Genomic DNA, 18230 nt, shown 5'->3' on the forward strand with positions numbered 1-18230 from the left:
AGAAGTGAGGGCCCCAACAAACTGTATCAGATTTACAAAATGAATGCAGCAACCACAGCAACCACAGAAGCATATTGAGCTCAACCGTCCCCCCAAAGTGGTCCCCCCTTGCCTTGCCTCATTCAGTACCTGTCATGTGGTTTCCTTGTCTCCTGCAGAATTTCTCCTTGTGGATTCCATGGCTTACCGTAGGCAAACTCCTCACATGGTAGCCAATCCATCTTCCTAAAGGGCTCCCAATTGCATTCAGTTTGAGAAAGCTCACAGAAACACAATCCTTAAATCTGTTTTATATACAGCACCTAGATGCTGCAGGAATTCCTGGATGCAGCAAATGAGCTGGAAGACGATGCTGGCAAGACTCATTCGCCTCCTGCCACCCAGCCCTGGGGATGAGGCACAATCAGACGCGTTGTGGTGGTAGTGAGGAAGGGGGCTGCATCCGTAGGTCTGCTCAGCAGCATCCAGTGCCCCTGGGAAGCATGGAAGCAATCTGAGGCCACCCAGAAGCTGTGCTGCTGACCCCATGGTGGCCCTGGCGCCCACAAAGAGAACAAGTGACAGCAGAACCTGCTCTGTTCAGCCTCCTCCCCCATATTCTTCCACAACTTAATGTGCCCAAAGCACAGGCATGGACCAGTGGGGACGGATGTGAGGTGATCATGCATCCTGCTGTCTGCCCAAGTAAGGTAAGTTGTATGGGCAACCTAGCATCCGCTTCAGCCTCCAGCCATCCTGAAGGCCACCTTCTCTTTCAAGGGCCACAGCAGTAGGAGTGTTCAGAGGAAGCCCCCCTAATGTGAAGCTTTTAAGGAAGCCATTCCAGACCACTCCTGAAGTCACCCAGTGTCACCAGAAAATAGGGACACAGACAGGCTGCTGCCAGGCCTATATATGTGGAGATGCCCAGGAGCGAAACAGGAAAGACCAGCAAGCTCTCCTTCCTTCTGCTGCAAGAGCTTTTTCTCCATCTCCTACTCTATTCTGCCTTGGTCAGACTGCACATGGAGTCTAGAGTCCAGTTCTGGGTGCCACAATTTAAGAAGGATATTGAGAAGCTGGGAGGTGTGCCAAGGAGGGTGACCAAGCTGATCAAGTGTCTGGAAACCAAGCCGGATGAGGAACGACTGCGGGAATTGGGTATGTCTAACCTGGTAAAGAGGAGACTGAGAGGGGATATAATAACCATCTTCAAATATCTGAAGGACTGCAGCACAGACGATAGAACAAGCTTGTTTCCTCCTGCTCTGGAGGCTAGGATCCGAAGCAATGCATTCAAGTTACAAGAAAGGAGATTCTGATTAAATATAAGGAAGAACTTTCTGACAATAAGAGTTTTTCAATGGTGAAAAGGACTTCCATGAGAGGTGATGGACACTACTTCCTTGGGAGGGGGGGTTAAGCAGAAGTTAGGTGGTCATCTGTCATGTATTATTTAGTTGAGATTCCTGCATTGCAGGGGGTTGGACTAGATGACCCTCGGTGTCCCTTCTAACTCTATTTCTATGATTCAATTTTAGGCTCCCTGCCAAAGGCTGCCATAGCAGGGGATTTCAGGCAGCTAGACCCAACTTTGAGGACCTCCCTCCTCATGCCACTTCCACTCTGGTTATCATCAACACCACAACAATGTCCACCTTTGTTGTCTTGCTCCGCATTCCCCGGTCTCACAGTGCCATTAGCTTATGAGCCTTTGAGACAAAGATGCTTTCTACCAATTTGCTGAGGACAAAATTTCAGTTGACAGGTCTGCAATTTCCAAGATCCCTCCTTGATTATTTCCTTCTCAGTTGGTGCTCCATTGGCCGCCTGCCAATTTTTGCCTTTTGTCTTGGAGCTCTTCTGTAGGAACCCACAGCTCAATGGGCAGCTAAACAACATCCCCTCGCCTCTCACGGCATGAGATGCTCTCATGGCTCTTTGAGGTTGAATCAGGCACATCACAGACAAAAAGCCCAACATCAGGCAGGCTTGGGTGGTGAGCGTCATTTCTCCAGGGGTTTTATGCAAATACTTCCATCCTCTGGCTGATTCAAATGGCCCAGACCCATGCCCCGTAGAAAGGCCTGGTTTCAACCTCCTCTGATCACCCAACATTTACTCTGATGATGGCACTCCAATGCTCTAGCTGTACTACAAGACTGTGGCTGCTGAGGGCCACATGCTATGGCTCACAGGTCTCTTCTGCTGGCCATTAAGGAAGGATCCATAGAGGAGCTGGCAGGAGTCAAGCGAGGCATTATGAAACACAGCTTCATCTTTTTGCAGCCTAAAAGACTTTCATCAGAACTGAGCTAAGCTGTGTTGTGAAGCTGGTTGGTGTGATCAACAGTTCTTTGGCAGGTTAATTCACCGCAGCTACAGTTAGTACAGTTCAGTGGGAGTGGAACTCACTAGAAGGAAGGCAAGGGCACAGTCAGAAAATCACAGAGGCAAAAGAGGTGGAGAAGGAGGATCCAAAAATTGTGGGAGAACCAAATCAGCTGCTGGCAAAACCTGTAGGAACAACAGCTTTCTCTTGCTTGAGACATCATTCACTTTATAACCCTGTAGAAATATTTGGGACCAGGCAGTAGAAGAAACCATCCTGAGAAACAGACGAAGAGTTCCAAGAGTGGTGGAAAGTTCTTTCCAGTACTGACTGCAACAGCATTTTCATTCAATAACCTAGTCAATACGCACTTATTAGGAATGGGCTGAAAACAAAGAATCTCAGAGTAATTTATTATTTTCAACTCCATTAAGATGAGGCACACTGAGCCATTCTCTTATTATTTCAAAGACTTCTTTTCAAACAGAGCATTAGATGTGTGCATCACAGTTAAAATTCCAAGATACAACCAATGTTTATATATATCAAAAGTGAACCTCGAGAGCTGATCAAACCTCTCCCAAATAAACAAGCTAGTGACATGAGAATTATCAGCTCTGAGAAACGGCAGAAGCGAGAAACGTTTCCACCAACCACAAACATTCAAGCAAAATTGCTTTGAACATGGTTAATAATGATAATAGGGATGAAAGCGCTCACATTTTACCTCCCAGTCGAGCATCCTGGAATTGCAGCTGGCTTGTCATAAAGCAAATGATAACATTCTCTACCTTTTCTATGGCTCAGACCCAGCTGGCTGTTGCAGGGCCCCTGCTTCACATCCTTAGAAAAGAAGACACAACAATCGGCTGTAAATATTAACCTGCATATCAACAACTCATCTAAGAGGGACTAATTGCAGCCATCAGCAGCCATTAACACCCATCTACAGGTTTACCACTCCCATCAGCCCATCTCCCATTCCCACCCACCCCCACCACCCTCTGTATATATATAGGGTCTGACACTTCTGTTTCTAGTGTATCTGAAGAAGTGTGCATGCACACGAAAGCTCATACCAAAATATAAACTTAGTTGGTCTTTAAGGTGCTACTGAAGGAATTTTTTTATTTTGCTTCGACTCAGACCAACACGGCTACCTACCTGTAACTCATCTAAGAGTACTACTTCTGCATTGCAAGCAGGTCCTCTAAAGCACACTCACATGTAAGGTGAATCTAAGCAGAATGATTTTAATTGCTAATATGAACACACCTGCAAAAGCAGGACACCAACTCTGTGTCTCTGACTAGGGATGCAGAACCCACCCCAAATGAATTTATCTCACAAATTCTGTTTTTACAAACAGGGCCGTCTCAAGCAGGTCGGGCGCCCTGGCGCTGAGGCGCGGAGATTGCTCCGGTGCCCCTGCCCTCGCAGCGCGAAGCATGACTTCTGCGCGGCTTTGCAGCGCAGCGCCCGCGCCCCGCGCCACCGGGACTACACCTAGAGCCGGGCCTGTTTACAAAGCCAAGCATAGAACATACTTCAACACAAAGGGTTACATTCAAGTAAGTCTAAATCGGAGTAGAACCATTGAACATGTTGTTGTTGTTGTTTAGTCGTTTAGTCGTGTCCGACTCTTCGTGACCCCATGGACCAGAGCACGCCAGGCACTCCTGTCTTCCACTGCCTCCCGCAGTTTGGTCAATCTCATGTTCGTAGCTTCGAGAACACTGTCCAACCATCTCGTCCTCTGTCGTCCCCTTCTCCTAGTGCCCTCAATCTTTCCCAACATCAGGGTCTTTTCCAAGGATTCTTCTCTTCTCATGAGGTGGCCAAAGTATTGGAGCCTCAGCTTCAGGATCTGTCCTTCCAGTGAGCACTCAGGGCTGATTTCCTTCAGAATGGATAGGTTTGATCTTCTTGCAGTCCATGGGACTCTCAAGAGTCTCCTCCAGCACCATAATTCAAAAGCATCAATTCTTCGGCGATCAGCCTTCTTCATGGTCCAGCTCTCACTTCCATACATCACTACTGGGAAAACCATAGCTTTAACCCATTGAACATAGCAAGCCTAATTTAGTTCGGTGTACTCTTGAGTAGAACTAGCATGAAATGCCCCTAGCATGAAATGCCCCTATCCCTTCCCTCTACCCTCGCATCTGGGTTGCTTCTATTAAAGTGTCAGTTGCAGATTTTGTATTTCTAAGGTTCTGTAAACACTTTTCAGGCACATTTCACTAACAGTCACAGTGCATAAGGGTGATTACTTCCAAAAAGGCTCCAAGCCAGTGCACCCAGCACTCCTTGGTTCAATGAACACACAGGTCTAGCTGCCTTACCCTACTCCAAGAACAAAGCAGCTTGCAGACCCCCCCCCCCCCTAATATTTCTAAAACCCAGGAACTCTGAGACAAATGCAGCCTGCACTTCCCAGGCAGTTCCCTTATAAGAATGTAAAGTCACTCTATGCTCCCCAAGTCTCACCTAGATCATGCTGGCCCCTGCTTCTAAATTTCCAAGCATCTAGGCACACATGACTTTCTAGTATCTTTTGGCACATGGGGATTCTAAAACCCTGAGGCTGGCAATTACATATACTTCAGTGGTCAAATTATGAAACTTTATTAAAAATAAAAGGTAGAGGGAAAAGCAGGCAGAAGGTCAAAACGGATTACAAAATAAGCAAGAGCACCATGGCTCTAACACTGGAATTATTCTAGCCTACCCACTAAAGTCAAGGGACCCAGGTGGAGCTGTGGGCTAAACCACTGAGCCTAGGGCTTGCTGATCAGAAGGTCGGTGGTTCGAATCCTTGCGACGGGGTGAGCTCCCGTTGCTTGGTACCAGCTCCTGCCAACCTAGAAGTTCGAAAGCACATCAAAATGCAAGTAGATAAATAGGAACCGCTATAGCGGGAAGGTAAACGGCGTTTCCATGTGCTGCTCTGGTTTGCCAGAAGCAGCTTTGTCATGCTGGCCACATGACCTGGAAGCTATACGCCGGCTCCCTCGGCCAATAATGCGAGATGAGCGCGCAACCCCAGAGTCGGTCACGACTGGACCTAATGGTCAGGGGTCCCTTTACCTTACCCACTAAAATATAATTATTCTAACTTAAAGAACATATCAGTATTTAAACTTGTGCCTTTCTGCAGAGATGATTTGATATAGATGCAAATCCCATTTGCCTTGTGAACTGTCTGGTATGTTAAATTGCTCTGTTGCCTGTGCCTTCTGAAGTCACGCAGCAATCATCTACAGCACCTACAAATTTATCTATCCCTCTCTAAAAGTGTTTTCTTATTTTCAAAAGCACTTGCTTACTTATTGGATTAGTTTTTCCTACAAACAAACCCCTTCAGCTGGAGGGGCATTTTGAACTGACAATGTCAGGATACAATAATGGAGCGAGGCTTCTAGTTAGTGAGTAAATACTTTAGCTAATATCTGTAATCCAAAACTCTTCGTTCTGAAAGTTGGGGTACACACATACTCTACCAGGCAATAACATTGAATATATTGTTATAATAATAAAGTGCATTGTATTGCACATTCAAACTCTATTGAACTGGCCTGATGTGTTTTGAGGAAGATGGTGGTACTGTATGTGTCTGCATCTTGGGTCTCCAATATAGGGCTGGGGCAGAAATCCATAAGAGGTTTTCATTATGCTGAGTCAGACCAATTGCTTATCTAGCTCAGCACTGTCTACACTGACTGGCAGCAGCTCCCAAGGGTTTCAGGCAGGTTTCAGTAAGGCTTTTGACCAAGTCCCCCATGATATTCTTGTGAAGAAGCTGGACAAGGTTGCTGTGAGGTGGATTTGTAGCTCGTTGACTGACTGAATCCAGAGAGTGCTCACTAATGGTTCCTCATCTTCCTGGAAAAAAGTGACAAGTGATATGCCACAGGGTTCTGTCCTGGGCCCGTTGTTGTTCAACGTCTTGGATGAAGGACTTGAGTGGACACCTGGCTTGCCAGTAGTGCATGTGAGAAGGATCAAAGGGTTTTAGCAGACCATAAGCTTAACATGAGTCAATAGTGTGATGCAAGCAGCAGCAAAAAAACAAACAAACAAAAACAGCTAGGCTGCTTCAACAGAAGTATGGTGTCCTGATCAAGCCAAGGGAAATAAAAAAATTCCTTCAGTAGCACCTTAAAGACCAACTAAGTTTATATTTTGGTATGAGCTTTCGTGTGCATGCACACTTCTTCAGAGTATCTGTGTATCTGAAGAAGTGTGCATGCACACGAAAGCTCATACCAAAATATAAACTTAGTTTGTCTTTAAGGTGCTACTGAAGGAATTTTTTTATTTTGCTTCGACTCAGACCAACACGGCTACCTACCTGTAAGCCAAGGGAAGAAATAGTTCTGCTGTATTCTGCCTTGGTCAAGCCACACCTGGAGTACTGTGTCCAGTTCTGGGCACCACAATTTAAGAAGGATGTTCAAGCTGGCACATGTGAACAGGAGGACGACCAAGATAATCAAGGGTCTGGAAACCAAGCCTTATGAAGAATGGTTGAAGGAGCTGGGTATGTTTAGTCTGGAAAAGAGGAGACTGATAGTCATCTTCAATTATCTGGAGGGCTGCCACTTGGAAGATGGAGCAAGCTTATTTTCTCCTAGTCCTGAGTTAAAAGAAAGGAGATTCCGACTAAACACCAGGAAGAACTTTCTGACAGTAAGTGCTGTTAGACAGTAGAACAGACTCCCACAAGAGTTGGTGGACTCTCTTTACTTGGAGGTTCTTAAGCAGAGGTTGGATGGTCATCTGTCATGGATGCTTTAGTTGAGATTCCTGCTTTCCAGAGGGTTGGACCTCAGGGTCCCTTCTAAAACTACAAATCTATTATTCTATTTCCTCCCCAAAACTGCTATTTGGAGACCAGGCCAATGTTCTCAGCCCCAGCTGTGTCCCAGGTAGATTTCTTGCTGTGCTAATTGCTCATTAGTCTGCTTCTTCAGTCCACCCTGGCACTCCCCCCCCCCCCTGCCCCAGCCAGCAGCCAGGAAGTCTGCCACACTCAAGGGAGAAGGCAAGCTATCTGCTTCACTTGACAGAAGCCTAACAATCACAACACCCATTAACACACCAGCTGCTGCACCAAAGCAGAGAAGCTCTGGATTTCAAGCAAAAGAGCCGAGGTTACCGATCTCAGCTATTAGCAGATCACAGCAAAGGGGAATAAGCAGCACACCACCCATCTATCCGAGTATCTGCCATGATTCTCGGTAAACAACAGCAATGCTGGGAGCCTGTGGCTGCTGAGCATAAGCAGAGCGGGGACAAGGCTTTGCCTAGGGGCACGTGTTTGCTCCATGTGATGTGATACACACACACGGCGGTCTCAGGGCGGTTCACAAAACAGATCAACATAAAAACCACTATATATATACTAGCTGGCCCTGCATGCGTTGCTGTGCGTTAGTCTGTGAAATGGAGGGTAATAGCCCCCCTTCAGATACCCCTGAGCCTCAGAGTCCCCCTGAGTCGAGGCGAGATACTGTGGAGAGGGCAGGTTTCATCCCTGTGTCCCCCCCTGTTCTGACCCATTACGTATCCCTGCCCTCTATTGGCCCCCCCCACCTCCACTTGGCCTAGTCTGTAAAGCAGGCCTAGTCTGCAAAGCCGAGGTGAGATATTGTGGAGAGGGCAGGTTTCATCCCTGTGTCTCCCCCCATCCTGTTCTGACCCATTACTTATCCCTGCCCTCTATTCGCCCCCCCCCTACCTCCACTTGGCCTAGTCTGGAAAGCGGCCTAGTCTGTCTGATAATGGCCGCCTTGGTGGTTTCAGTTGCTTGGTTGATGATGTCATTTGGTTTGTGGGTGTGGCTTAGATTTCACAGGAAGGGAGGGGGTGGAGGAGGGTACTACGCCACTTGAGGGCGCTGTTTGACTTGGTGGAAAACCAGGTCTACACCTGCCCAGGTGTGTGATTTGAGGGATTTTTGCCCCCAACAACGCTCGGGGAGTGGCCTGGATCATTGTGTCAAAATTTCAGGACGATCGGTCAAGCGGTTACGGAGAAAAGTGTAGAACGCAGTTTCACGATTTTTACATTTTTATATATATAGATATATTCAAAATAAAAACGACAACCCAATAACACCCCCCCCCAAAAGCCACATTTTAAAAAGGGCATAGGATGTTAATCAGATCAACCAAAGTCCTGGTTAAAAAGCAACGTTTTTGCCTTGTGTCTAAAGGTGTATAATGAAGGCACAAGGCGAACTTCCCTGGGGAGAGCATTCCACAGATGGGGAGCCACTGCAGAGAAGGCCCCGTTCTCGTGTTGTCACCCTCTGGACCTCTCAAGGAGGAGGCACATGAAGAAGGGCCTCAGAAGAAGATCTCAGGGTCCAGGTAGGTTCATGTGGAAAGAGGCGGTCCTTGAGGTATTGTGGTCCTGAGCCGTTTAAGGTTTTATAGGTCAAAACCAGCACTTTGAATATGGCAGCTTCCTGTGCATGGGCTGCTGCAAGTTGGGTGACAGGTGCTGTGAGATAAGTGGATGAGGAACCCCAATACCAGCTGCAGCGTATGGCTGCTCTTTGGGTGTGGCACAAACTGGAATCTTGTATCATTTGAGACCCCAGGAGCTTCCCTTTGGTTGAGCCACTCTTTGCTTCTGGCTGTTTTGATGGGGCAGAATCCATATCAAAAGCTGAACGAGGTTCATCTGGCCAAACCATCTGACTGAAGGGGTTTACAACAAAAACAACCCCCCCCCCCCGGCTCGTGAAGAAAGGTGCCTTGACCTGTCTTTAAGGAATCTCAAGGAAGGCAATGCCAGCAAACTACCCCAGAAAGTGAGCAAAACAAAATGCCCGTTGCATGTGGCTCTCTTCTTGTTTCTCCTATTCTGCCTTCCCATCATGCAATGCAGGAAGGAAAGAGGAGAGGCCAGGCAGTTTGGCAGGTTTGGGAGAGCCAATGAGGTGCATAGCTGCCAAGTTTTCCCTTTTCCCGCGAGGAAGCCTATTCAGCATAAGGGAAAATCCCTTTAAAAAAGGGATAACTTGGCAGCTATGATGAGGTGGTGTGGACCAGAATGCTGAATCTGCAGTTTGAATGGGCCAGCTAAATCTTTCGCGGCTGGCAGAGGAGCAAAGGAGTCGCGTCACTGAGATGCCGCCAACATCAGAGCAAGGCAAGAAGGAAGGAACAGCGCCCTTCCAGCCACTCTCTTCTCCTGAGCAGGCGAAGGACATCTGAGGACTGCTGGGTCAGGTGAAAGAGGACCTCTCTAGTCCAGCTCCCAGGTTGCCACTGTGGGCAATCAGAGGCTTCTGATACACACTTGTCCACCATCATACCAAATCTGGTCCGTACCTTTACTGTCTCCAACAATCCTCAGGTGGAAAGACGGACATACCTCACTCCCCCACAACTGAATTTCCTCGATGCCACATGCCACATCCATGTGGACTACTGGCACCCAAAATGGCTTCCACAGTCTGGCTCTGACTGATGGAACAGGTGGAGCGGCAGAAGCTGAGGGGAATCGACAGATTTCCCACAGCAGGAAACAGGCTCCTCAGAAATAGCTACTTCCTACAGCGCAGGAAGCTATTTTGCCTTGGATTTTGATAACAAAGAGCAGCAGCCATTAAGCAACACCACATTAACCTGCAGACCTAGAGCAAACGTGTGCTCTCCTCCTGAGTTCACAGCCCTTCCCAACGCCAGATGCCTGCAGACTTTCAATGATTTCTCTACGATTACCCAGCATTAGGCTTTATGCTTTGTCATCGCGCAATCTCTCTCCCTGCTCCTCCCCTGGGAAGAAGATGTTTACTCCCGTCTGCATGGGGACCGATTGGAGAGCCACGTAAAGCAGCCGTGCTAAGGAAACAGAGGCTGGCGGAGGCAGCACTTCTGCAAGGCTGGGACTGGGGACCGGCATCATGAATGAAGAAGCAATCTCTGTTTCTCTGTTTTTAAAATTATACCCACTATTGCCAAATTGTGAGGTGGGGGTGGGGGAAACCAGAAATCATTTGTGGGGGATGGTGCAGTCTTGTGTTAACCATCTCTCCATTGAAATACTCAAGGTGTACAGAAACGATGTAAACCCCAAGACCATTCTGCAGAGCTTGGGAAGCGATGGGTTTTTTGGGGGGTAATTTTTTAAAATTAGTTTCCCAATATACCCCCCCATAATAGCCGAATGATAACAATAACAATTAATTCCCAAATTATACAATTATCAAAATGCCAACCAACTTCCACTTAATACATTTTAGTTAAAGTAGCTCCCCGCATGGTGGATTGGGTGCATTTCCGATCTTATATCACTGTGTTCCATAATCTTAATTAATATCAGTTACATTTCAGTTATTATAATAATCCCTTAGTCAACAGCTACATAATTAATTAATTAATTTCCATTCATGATGTTATAATATATAAATTTATAAAGCTTCAAATGAGGAACTCAAACTATTATCTTTATTCTGTCCTGCATGTGAAAACTGTTATGCCCATGGAGATTCCTTCTGTTCATATATGTTGTTGCCTCTTTCACTTCCCAGCTATTGTTTTCTCTCATCGTGACATGGTTTCTCAGAGGTCTTATCTCTCCATCCCTTGCTTCAATGTCTCAGAACAGGCGACTGTCTGCTAGAAACCATTCTGTCTCACTAGTAAAACATGTCACAGATCTTTGTCATTTTTCTCTCAGCCTAGTAAAAGGTGGGCAATATTCAAATGTGTTAAAGATTTAATACTCCTTTCCACCTCACAGAATCTCTGCAGTGTTCTTATCTCAGTCCCCTAATTCCTTTCCTTCCAGCTAGAGATTTATGGCCAATTAAACTTTATCTTAGATTACATTCTGTCAGTAGCACAAACAAATCTCAGTCTCTTTTCCCTTGTCTGTTGTTTTTAAATGGAGGTGAGGGAATTACTCTGTAACCAATGCTCCCTCTTTCTTCCCACCCAGCCCAGAGCGGCTCTGCCCTCTGCCTGCCCCTCAGAGCCAGCGCATCATGTGGGGCTGGGCCTTGGTGGTGGCAGCCTCTCCTCTTCCTTGCCTACTCTCCAGCAACCACTACAAGCTGTCCAAGGGAGGCGGCTGGCAGTGGTGGCCATGGAGAGGCAACAAGATGCTCCCTTGCACCTGCCGCCATCACCGCCTGGGGCAAACACCAGCTACTCTTTCTCTCCCCAAGCTTGGTGGTGGCAGCACTGGCGGGGGAAAATAGGGACATTCTGGGATCAAATCAGAAGCTTTTGTAATTCTGGGACTGTCACTTAGAGGGTATGGATCCTTAGATAGGGTTGTGTGTCAGACCCCTCTAAAGATGTCCCATTTTTCTAGTGTTTGTAATAAGGTTCCCACTAGTGTCTATCACATTCCTCCCTTTCTGCTTGATCATATTGGGCCAGAGGTTGGATGTCCACTTCCTTGTTCAAAAGTTTCATCTTGGCAGGTTGCCAAATTACCTGGTTCTCTGCCAGAGATGGCAATTACATTCTTATCTCTCTTCTGTGGACATGGATCACAACTGCAAGACCAAGATAAGATAACGGTGACAGGCGCCAGCCATTACCTTTGTGGTTTAACTTTGGAATCTTCATACTCTTATGGCAAAGTCTTTTAAAATATTGCCCTGAAGGTATTTGGAGGATTCTAACATGGCAGATTAACATAAAGTTGCCACCTGGCTTTGGATTTTTGTCCGAAGGATCTTAGAGAAGCTTTCAAGGCCTGCAGGGACTTTATTCGCTTACTTCACAAGATTTATATACAGTCATACCTCATGTTTCGTCCACTGCGGGTTGCGTTTTTTCAGGTTATGAATGCGGTTGACCCAGAAGCGTTTACTTCCGGGTTTCGCCGCACGCGCAGAAGCGTTCTTGCATGCGCAAAAGTGCTGCTCTGGTTGCAGACTTTTTGGGGTGCGAACGGCACCCTGGAACGGATCGGGTCCGCAACCCGAGGTACCACTGTATGTAGTGCCTGATTGAAATAAAACCTCAAAGCAGTTTACAAGACTTGATTGCCCCTTTCTGGTTAAGGTGACCAGCGTGAAGTTGTGATGAGAAATTGAGGTAGCAAGGAAATTGAACTGAGGAGTTGATTATATGGTCCAAAAGAAATATATTTTATCAGCACAGGAGCTGGAGCCCCAGACGGAATCTGGCAGGCCCTTCCTAAGATTTTCTTGGCAGACACGAAAGCTGGCTGCCATACTCGATGCTGAATTTGTGACCCAAGAGGCAAAATCCTCCTCCCTCTTTGGCTCCCACAAGTCCAACTCTCCACTTCCCAGTTTCTTTTCTCCGCCCAGATCCGAAATTAGTACTAAGGTTCCAAACTTTTGCTTTCTGCTGCCTGGGCTGAATCTCCTTGAATTAATCATTTCCCGTAGAGCTAGAAACGAAATCCCCACTGACAGTGAAATGAACCACTTGTCAGAGGCATGAGACAAAACCCAGCCTGTGATTGGCATTTCTGGAAATCCCTGAGCCACCCGAGGCCTGACAATGTGCCCTCTTAACTTAGCAGCAAGAAATGACATTTCAGCCAAAAAAAGGGGGGGAGCGTCCACCCCACTTTCAAAATCTTCCGTGCATCAGATTCAGGGCACTGATATTTCTAGAAATGTGTTTCTTTTGGACTGAGGGACCTGGGTTGTTGTTGTTGTTGTTGTTGTTGTTGTTGTTGTTGTTTTGCTCTTTTTGCATTTTTTTTTCAAAATCTCAAAAAATCTCAGGCAGTTTCTGAGCTATTTTTAAGGAAAATTGCAAAAACCTACACTTCACAGGCGAATCTCAGCTACGATATGTCCAGTAATTTTGGACATACAGCAAACTTAACAAAGGGTACCTTTCCCCCAAGGGGTCTCCACAACCAGCCATCTCCCTCTTTCTGTGGGTCTCATAGAAACAGCCACCAGAGCCCCCTCCCCTACCCAGTGCTATTTTCCTAGAAAAAAAGAGGTGCCTGAACTCTCCATGAACACCTCTCTTGTTCTGTTAGAATGGCAATTGTGCCCACCTGAGAGGTGCCGGAAATTGAGTTCCTCTGAGTTCCAGCTGGGAATCCTGAGGGCAGTGCTTGTGGCACTCCACTGCCCCTGGCCAACCCTCCTGCCCGGGTCTGTCCCTCCACTCACTCTGGGAACCTCCACACCTCTTCCCCCACCAACTGGCCATTAATGCAATGCTGGGCAGCCGAGGTGAACTTGGCCTGTGTCACCAAAGATGCCCTCTTGGGAATATGAAAAAATGAAAAGCATCAAGTGGAGGGCTTGAAATGGACCCCCCATAAAGGATAAGGGGACATAGCTGTCAAGTTTTCCCTTTTCTCGCGAGGAAGCTTATTCAGCATAAGGGAATTTCCCTTTAAAAAGGGAGAATTTGTCTAGATGGTATCTTACACCAGTAAAATTAGCTAAGATTTATCATAATCAGGATAATAAATGTTGGAAATGTAAGAAAGAGGAAGGATCTTTTTCTCACATGTGGTGGACTTGCCCACTAGTAAGGGGTTTCTGGGAGAAGATTTATAATGAATTAAAGAGAGTGTTGAAAAACACATTTATTAAGAAACCAGAATCCTTTCTATTGGGTATAGTTGGGAAAGAGATTCCTAAGAAAAATGTTGATTTTTTTTTATGTATGCTACAACGGCGGCAAGAGTATTACTAGCCAAGAATTGGAAGACCCATGAATTACCAACAGTGGACAATTGGCAAATGAAAATGATGGAGTATATGGAACTGGCTGAGATAACCGGGAGAATCTGCGACCGGGGAGAAGAGGTGACAGAAGAAGATTGGAAAGATTTCAAAATTTATTTTTAAAAATATGGTAAATTTGTATATTGAGATTAGATTTAGAAGTTTATAGAAACTGCGGGTTTGGGAATTATGTGAAGTATATTGATGTATGAGAGATTTGAAAGCATAAGGAGTTTTAAATAATGAATTGGAAATTGCTAAAGATAAAGGAGTATTGAACCGCAGACGGAGGGAACTCAAGGAATTCCCCCCCTATACAATGTTAAAAGAAAAGGATTTTGCATTTGGATTTTTGTATTTGTTGTTTTATTGTGTTTATTGTTATTTTCATATTGTTGTGTCTATTGTTATTGTGTTATTTTTATATTGTGCTGTTTCTTTTTGTTGTAAAATCAATAAAAATTATTATAAAAAAAGGGGAGAATTTGATAGCTATGTAAGGGGAGCGTGTGAGAGGTTCTGGGATGCCAGTTGATCCACTTGATCCTGCCTGACCCGTAGAAGGCAGTTGATGGACCATGTGAAGCGATCCTTGCTGGCTTCTCCGTGGCATCAGTTGGACGGAGGAGCCATCATTGCTTCTTTATATGCAAGGACCAAAGAAAGCTCCTCACAACAGAACCCTGTGTGGAAGGCATCCTGCACATCCTTCAGCAGCCAGTGGTTTGGCAGTCCACCACGCCCCGAGTCAAAACAAGCAGTTGCTTCATGGCTGCCATCATCATAAAAGCACGATGCAGGTTGCCTCGTCAACTTCTCCAGAAGTTTCTTTCTTTCTCTGCCCACTTCTCCCAACTCCCTCATTCCTGTTGTTTGGCATCCAGGGAGCCCTTTAATCAGCCCCTCATCTTTCCAGGATGGACTCAGCCTCAAGGAGCTCACCTGGCAGGTCTCTGCTTTAAACGCTGCACTCAGCACCCTCGAGTCACAAAGAACAGGGAGACAAAGGCAGTTGAACATGTCCAGGATTTTTTGCATTGTCCTGATCCGAGTGGCAGCCAGATAAATGGATAATGTAGTAAAGTCGGGGGGGGGGGGCAATATAAAATCACATGGTACCCAACTGTGGATGTCCTGAAATGCATTGTGTAAACAACTTTTTAAAATTATTATTGAAACGTGTGTTTGTGTGTGTTTGTGTGTGTAGTGATTTTGCTGGGTGCCATCACCACACCCACTACTTCTGTTGGGAAGTGCTCCTTGGTGGAGCCCTGGTGGGGTGAGGTGTGATACACACTTCTTTTTTAAACAACAACAACAAACAACCCAATAATAATAATAATAATAATAATAATAATAATAATAATAATAATAATATATTATTATTTATACCCCGCCCATCTGGCTGGATTTCCCCAGCCACTCTGGGCGGCTTCCAACAGAAAATAAAACACAATAATCTATTAAACATTAAAAGCCTCCCTGATGTCTTCAGATGTCTTCTAAAAGTCTGGTACAGTAGTTGTTTTCCTCTTTGACATCTGTTGGGAGGGTGTTCCACAGGGCAGGCGCCACCACCGAGAAGGCCCTCTGCCTACTACCCTGTAACTTGGCTTCTCATAGTGAGGGAACCGCCAGAAGGCCCTCGGTGCTGGACCTCAGTGTCCAGGCAGAATGATGGAGGTGGAGACGCAATGATAACCCATTGTTGTGTGCAAGTCTGGCATATTGAAAATCTTGTATCTCAACAATTAAAAAAACCTGGCCACACACTCAGGTAAGCAAATACCTGTTGACATGCCCAGGGTGGCCCTCGGGTTCCCAGAACATGGGGGGAGAGTTCTAATTGAGGGGAGGGGTCCCCAACCCACAGTGTAAAGGCAATGCCTGCTACTGGGGACCTGGAACACTGAGACCACTCAATGAAAAAAGTTCATTTGATAAGAGCTCAGTTGAAAGTGCTCGTGTGTGGATGAACATGCACAAAACCCCATATGGGGACCTCAGATCTTTGTGACCCACACACATAATGAACCCCAGTGCTGAATTCCTTTGGCAAACAGAATCACATCTCCCCAACTGAGCCCCCGAAAGGTGATGTCAGAGTGACCTCTGGTGGTTCTGCAGAGAATTCTGCTTTCCATAAGAAAAACAGGAAAACAGGCCTAGTGAAGAAAACAAACAGCTGCAATACAAAAAAATGCACAACCCCCCTCACTCCTGCAAAATAAATCTGTTTGCCAGAATGCTAAACGCATATACATAGTTGGTAAAGGTAAAGGTAAAGGGACCCCTGACCATTAGGTCCAGTTGTGACCGACTCTGGGGTTGCGCGCTCATCTCGCATTATTGGCCGAGGGAGCCGACGTACAGCTTCCAGGTCATGTGGCCAGCATGACTAAGCCGCTTCTGGCGAACCAGAGCAACACATGGAAACGCCGTTTACCTTCCCGCTGTAGCGGTACCGATTTATCTACTTGCATTTTGACGTGCTTTCGAACTGCTAGGTTGGCAGGAGCTGGGACCAAGCAACAGGAGCTCACCCCGTCACAGGGATTCGAACCGCCGACCTTCTGATCAGGAAGCCCTAGGCTCAGTGGTTTAACCCACAGCGCCACCTGGGTCCCTATACATAGTTGGACACAATCCTAAATCATATGCGACCCCTGAGCCAAGGAGATAAGTAACTACACAACCTTTAGAAGACATCTGAAGGTTGTCCTGTATAGGGAAGTTTTTTTTAACGTTTAATCCTTTATTATGTTTTTATATATATCTAGTCTGACCCATGCATTTGAAACACATCTGGGAACTTGTAGAAGGGCTTTGAGGAGTTTGGATTGAACTCTTTCAAGGGGAATGAACGAAGAGGGAGGCAGACCCAGAAAGGATCCGTAAAGGAGTTGTGCCAGCGTTTTGGCTTTGTATAATTTTACTGCCGTGGGGACGTAAAAACCCCCTTGAGTTCTAAATAATTTAAGAATAGCATTTGCAGATCTTTCTCTGGCACAGCTATTTGTGTTAGTATGAATTTTGTTGGATCCTGATGCCTGGACCGCCATTCCTAAATATTTATAATTTGAGACTTGTTTTAAATTTTGGCCTTGAAGTTTCCAGTTTCTGAGCTTTGGTTCCCCCCCCCCCCCAAAAGCAATAATTTTGTTCTTCTGGTAATTTATTTTGAGGCATTCCGTCTCACAATAGGCAGCAAAGTTTCTTAGTGCTCTTCTAAGCCCTATAGGGGTTCTGGATAGTACTGCCGCGTCGTCTGCGTAAAGAAGAGCCGTGATGTGCCGGTTTGCTAACTTCGGAGGGTGGAAGTCGAGGTTATGGAGAGTGGTTACCAGGTTGTTTAAATAAAAATTAAATAATAAAGGGGCCAAAAGGCATCCTTGCCTTGTTGTTGTTTAGTCGTTTAGTCGTGTCCGACTCTTCGTGACCCCATGGACCAGAGCACGCCAGGCACTCCTGTCTTGCACTGCCTCCCGCAGTTTGGTCAAACTCATGTTCGTAGCTTCGAGAACACTGTCCAACCATCTCGTCCTCTGTCGTCCCCTTCTCCTAGTGCCCTCCATCTTTCCCAACATCAGAGTCTTTTCCAAGGATTCTTCTCTTCTCATGAGGTGGCCAAAGTATTGGAGCCTCAGCTTCATGATCTGTCCTTCCAGTGAGCACTCAGGGCTGATTTCCTTCAGAATGGATAGGTTTGATCTTCTTGCAGTCCATGGGACCATAATTCAAAAGCATCAATTCTTCGGCGATCAGCCTTCTTTAGGGTCCAGCTCTCATCCTTGCCTAACACCCTTAAATGTTTTGATGGGATTTGTTAATTGCCCTAGCTGTCTGCACCTGACTCTGAGGGCCGTTTGAATGTACTACCTGAATTAAATATAGTAGCCTTCTATTGATAGTAGTGGCCCGAAGCTTGTCCCAGAGTCTGGTTCTGGGGACTGTGTCATTTAGGTCAACAAAGGCTGCATATAGTGAGGCCTGCCCTCCTGAGTTATATTTTACTGTAAGGTGTTGTAGTGTTAGGCAGTGATCTAATGTGGACCTTACGGGTCCAAAACCTGCTTGTTCTGCTGCCAGAATATCTTTATCCTCTAGCCACTCTGTGAATTTTCCCAGCAGGTGTGCTCTTCACTGCAAAATAGCACGTGACTCATCGCAAGGCACAGGCTGGCTGTGATGATGAGGAGAGATTCCCCCCCCCCC

This window comes from Zootoca vivipara, chromosome 13 (genome assembly GCF_965207765.1).
Source record: "Zootoca vivipara chromosome 13, rZooViv2.hap1.1, whole genome shotgun sequence".
NCBI classification, from domain to species: Eukaryota; Metazoa; Chordata; class Lepidosauria; order Squamata; family Lacertidae; genus Zootoca; species Zootoca vivipara.